This window comes from Terrapene carolina, unplaced genomic scaffold (genome assembly GCF_002925995.2).
Source record: "Terrapene carolina triunguis isolate 2854851 unplaced genomic scaffold, T_m_triunguis-2.0 Scaffold21, whole genome shotgun sequence".
Taxonomy (NCBI): Eukaryota; Metazoa; Chordata; order Testudines; family Emydidae; genus Terrapene; species Terrapene triunguis.
In genome coordinates, this window is record NW_020664372.1 from 12,775,859 (window position 1) to 12,781,940 (window position 6,082).

Here is a 6,082-nt window from a genome sequence, read left to right on the forward strand (position 1 = left end):
GAAAGTGGTGGAGACAGTAAATTAAAATATGGTTAAGATATGGAATGTATGTTGATGAATGCTTGATGTACATAAATGGTTAGGGAGGTGCCAGCCTAGAAAGGGAGTATCCATCGGCCGAAGAATGTGTCAAGTAGGACCACCAGACAAGCCCCTGAGGGTAAACTGGGATCCACCCCATTACCTGGAAGGATGAGAAACACAAACTTTGGACAATGTGGAGCCACCAGGAATGTGCCACTTTGGACAGGAATGTGCCATCTGCTGATTGAGTCAGCAACAGCAGGATGAAACAGTTCCCATAGACTAACATAGGAATTAATTCCTATAAGAATGGACTCTAAAGATTGATGACTTTGAGTCTCTGGTTCTGCTGCCAACCTCCAGGAGCATCAGGTGCATCTGACACAGACTCGGCTCCATCCTCATGACCAAGATACCTGGCCAGTAACTTGGCATGAGCAACTTCTAGGCTGGTAACTATAACACCTATACAGAACTTAAATGAATGATTGTATGAATGAATCTCTCTCTCTCTCTATATATATATATGTGTGTGTGTATATAAGGAATAAGTAGTGATAGGAATAAGTAGTCAAATGACATTTACTTTTATCTTTTGCTTTATCATTATATTTACAATAAATGTGGCATCTTTGCCTTATCCCTCTTAATAAGATCCTGCTGGTTTTTATTCTATTGGTATAACACAGTCAGCAGCCAAGGCCTGCACTGTCCTACCTTGTTGCTTTCCCCTGAGCCTTCTCCTACGTTCCTGGCTCTGCCCCAGGTTCACCAGCCTCCCAACTCTCTCCTCTCATCAAGTGACTCTAGACTACTTCCCTGCAACCCCAGACACCCCTCCTTTCTCCCAGGGAGTGACTGAAAACTCCTTCCCTTCTGTTGCCAGTTGCCCTGCGTCTTCCTGCCCAGCTGAGCCTTTTCTAGTTAAATCCTTGCTCCCTGTCTGCTTTTCCAGGTACAGTCTGGGTAGTTTATTGGCCCTCTTAAACCTTCCAGCCTTGTGTGGGGTGGACACCTCATTACAAGGTGTGTAAAGATGGATTTAGTGGCCCACTTTTAGACACCCAGGTTTGAAAAATGTTGGAATAAAATAATATAAAACCAATACAAATACCTTTTAAAAATTAGAATTTGTATGTGGTCTGTTAAATATTCTGTACCCTAACATCCCCTATGGTACATACAGTAAACAATAGCCCATTTCTTAGTATGTCACATATTTAAATAAAGTGATTAAATTGGTGTACATACAGTCTGTGTATATATAAACTGTGTATTATATGTGTATATATAACATATGTGTGTATATATTTGTGTATTTATATTTAATATCTTAAAATATTTTCATGATAAACAATGCTCATATAGATAATGGGCCCTATATGAATGTTATGTTTTAGAGTACTTCATAGCAATATATAAAATATTCTAAAAAGTGAGTATACTTGATAACTCTTCTGTGTTTATTTTTCTTTTCTTTTTTTCCCAACAATGGCCAAAGGTTCATTGCTAGAGAATATCACTTCCAACAAGAAACGGAGAGTGCCAATACTAACATTGCAGATGTAATCTGATTGAGACCCCAGTCATTTTAGTAGAGCTTGGTATTAACATAGACACAAGTGGTTTTCTATTATATGAAAACATTACACCTGAAATCATTCAGCTGGTAGTAGCATCTGCAGTAGCATAGTATTATTGCCTGTGGAAGCCACTGATAAATTTAAGGATCAGCTGATACTAGATGAGTTCTGTAGCAGAGATGTGCACCCAAAGTAGAAAAATGTGCTTTCTCTCAGTTCCAGTTTGGGAATACTTGCTTCAGAGTGGGGGAGAGACTGGAAAGCCAGATTGCAGTTTTTAATTCTTTAGCTATTAATGAACTTTCTTCTACTTAATTTACTGTATTTATTAATAATTCACAAAATTGGTAAAGCCTTTAAAACTTTACATACAGCTTTCTGATAAGGAGAGAATAGGTTTACACTGGGTCTTTGAGCGCTTAATAATGTAAATAGCATAGGAAATTGCAGTACTCTAGTAATATAACAGTAAAATCTGAAGAATCCTAAAAATGTATGTTCATTTTGCACTGTTTTTGCTGTTTGTGACTGGCACTGTGACAATTAAATGAATTCCTTGGGAGATAATGTCAAGGGAAAAAAGTGGAAAAACATATGATTTTGTACTTCCTCAAGCTAATGGCACACCAGATTTAAATAACTAATAATCAGATCTCTAAGATGATATGCTTACAGAAAACTAAACAGCATTTCTTGTATTGTGTCCAGAATCTCAACTGTCATGAATTTCAAAAGAAGTCCAGCAGATGGAGATGTTTACTCTCAAATAAAGATAGTATTTTCCCTTCCAGCTAAATCTATTATTTTCAAACAAGCAGAATAAGGCTAAAAACCTCCCCTTTACTTGTTAAATATTCAAAAATTTGGGATATTAAGTCAATTTTTTTTTAAACAATGCAATGCTATATTTCAGCTTCTGTTTCTTTTTTCATATGCTTCCTCTTACAGGGAATTTTGTTGTGTTTATATGGATTTGTGGAAAATCCCTACTGATATATCCATCTATACACTGAAGGACTTGTTCTCAATAATCACTTTTTCTATTTTAAAGAAACATTATATTTTATTGAATTGTCATAAATAATTCAGAAAAGGCAGAAATGTTCATTAAATATTTATATTCTGTATTTGGGAAAAAGCCAGATGATGTAGTCATATCATTTCATGATGATTAAATACTTTCTATGCCAACAGGAACTCAGGAGGATGTTAAACAGCAGCTACTAAAGTTGGATATTTTTAAGTGAGCAGATGCAGATAACTTGCATTCAACAGTTTTAAAAGAATAGATGAGGAGCTCTCTGGACTCCTAATACTGATTATCAATAAACCATGGAACACTGGGGAAGTTCCAGGGGACTGGAAGAAAGCTAATGTAGCACCAATATTTTAAAAAGCATAAATGGGCAACCTGGGGAAAATAGCAGGTGAAGAGGGGCTCAAAATTAATTATGCTAAAACAAATATCAGATAGCAAGTGTGAAAAATTGGGAGAGGGGGATAATAGGTGCCTATATAAGAAAAAGCCCCAAATATTGGGACTGTCCCTATAAAATCGGGACATTTGGTCACCCTATGCAGACATCAAACAGTCAGATCACATTAGAAGGCAAAAATATCAAGAAATTAGAAGAACTCATCTACCTGGGCAACTCAATATTAGCCAACCGAGACCTCACGAAGGAAATTATATTGGGGACAGGAAATTTACTAAACTCAACAACATATAAAAATCAAAGATATACAGCACCAGAATGAAACAGAATATCAGTGCTAGCATATATCTATGAGACCTGGAGATCTACTAAAATATTCAACATAAAACTAGACGCCTTCAAAAATAAGTGCCTTTGAAAGATACTGTGCATTGGTTGGAAAGACTTCATCACCAACAAAGAGATTAGAGAAATCACCAACCAGCAGCTCATTTTCATCAGAATCGGAAGGAAGGCCTGAATATATTTGGGGCATATACTCTGGATGCCAACACACAGACTACCACATGAAACCGTGAAGTGGAAATAACTGGTATGAGGAAATGAGGAAGTCCAAGAGAAACCATAAGAAGAACGCTTACAAGGAGGGGCAGAGTAGTTGATCTCAATACCATAGAGCAAATGGAAGCATCAGCAAAATGACAGAAAGGACAGTGGAAGATACACATCTCCACCCTGTGTACCATTATTTGTGTGGCAAGGATGTTAAAAAACAAACAAAAACCATGGGATGACCACAGGTAATTATACACTTGTCAGCTAGATATCAATCTCAGGAAAAATAACTTATATAGGACTTAATTAATAAAGAATTTAATCAATGGCAGTATAATTAATGTCAATCCACATGGATTTGTGGAAAACAGATCTTGTCAAATTAACTTGATATCCTTTTTTGATGAGAGTACAAGTTTGGTTGAAAAAGATATTTATGAAATATATTTAGACTACTGTAGGGCATTTGACTCAGGAACATAAGATGTAGGACTGGAAGGGACCTCCTGGGTCATTGAGTCTATGCCCCTGCTATCACAGACAATCCCATCATATAATCCCATCATATAATCCCATTCTTAAATTTAAAATTTATGACATTCTGGTTAAGAAACTGGAATCATACAAATTAAATGGGTATTAAAAGGGTATTAAAAATTGGCTGATAGGCCTCAAAATGTAACTGGAAAACAGTATCAAACTGGTTATGTTTCTAATGGGTTCTCAGGAATTGGTTCTTGTTTCTACACTATTTAACATTTTAATCAATGACCTGGAAGAAAACATAAAATTGTCACTGATAAAGTTTGCACATGAAAGAAAGATTATGGGAGTGATAAATAATGAAGAAGACAGGTCACTGATACAGAGTAGTCTGGATTGCCTGGTAAACTGCACAAGAAAACAATATGCATTTTAATATAGCTAAATGTGTGTGTGTGTGTATATATATATATACATCTATGTATGGATAAACAAAGAATGTAAGCTATACTTATGGGATGGGGACTCTATCTTGGGAAACGGTGACTCTGACAAATATTTGGGGACGTGGTGCATGATTAACCAAACATGAGCTCCCAGTACGATACTGGCCAAAAGGGTTAATGCAATCCTTGGATGTATTAACAGAGGAATATTGAGTAGGAGTAGGGAGGTTATGTTACCTCTGTATTTGGCACTGGTGTGACTGCTCTTGAAACACGGTCTGCAGTTCTAGTGTTCACAATTCAAAACAGATACTGATCAATTTGGGGGAGTTCAGAGAAGAGCCACAAGAATAAATAAAGGATTGGAAAACATGACTTATAGTGAAAGACTCAAGAAGTTCAAAGTATTTAGGTTATCAAAGAGAAGATTGTCTATCAGTACCTACATGGTGAACAGAAGGTTGATAATAAAGATCTCTTCTGTCTAGATCAAGTATAGCAAGATCCAGTGGCTGGAAGTTCAAGCTAGACAAACACCTGTCAGGGATTGTCTAGGTATCCTTAATCCTGCCTCAGCAAAGACTTGATGACCTCTTGAGTCCCTTGCAGCCCTACATTTCTATGAAATTTAGACTAGAAATGCAGCTCAAATTTTTAACAGTCAGAATAATTAACCATTGGAACAATTTACTAAGGGCTGTGGTGAATTCTCCATCACTGGACATTTTTTTAATCAAGATTGGATGGTTTTCCAAAAGAGGTGCTGTAGTTCAAACAGGAATTAATTTAGGGAAGTTCTGTAGCCTTTGTTATGTAAGAAGTCAGACTTCATAACCACAATGGTTCATGTTGGCCTTGTAATATACAAATCTATTAAAAATATAATAAAATAAGCAAACACCCACATACCATCTTTATTAACTACCCTTTGAAATATTGGAGCTATAGTAGTCTGGGGTATTTTATGAATATTGAATAAACACAGAACATATATTTGACTTTATAATTATGAGAATCTTTCTTGGCTTTCAGTTTCATTATATTTTCACAATAAAGAATTTGAGGGATAAAATTCTCCCCAGATCAAAGGGCCAGCCAAAAAGCTATCACTTTAACACCACTTATACCCTAATTTAAGAATGAAATTGTGAGTCAAGTATGCTTATATCTTGGATTGGCCCTTTACATGGAGGGAGAGTGCAGGACGGGGGAACAGTGGTGGTGGTTTCAACCTAGATAATTAAATATCATGCTTTTAAGTATATTGTGACCTTCCAGCCATTAAGAATAGTGAAACTCAATGAGATGATGTCTCCTATTGCCATACGCTGCAGAATACTTTGGAGGACAATGAAAATATGTGAAACCATGGTACTGATTACCTGAGTACCAACAGGTGATTACTTTTTCTGAATATCGGGACTGTCATTATAAAATCGGGACATCTGGTCACCCTAGTTTGAACTCATTGCCTCTTGTCCTTCCCTCTGTTGCAAGAAAGAACAACTTTTCTCCATCTTTTTATGGCAGCCTTTCAATAATTTGAAGACTGCTA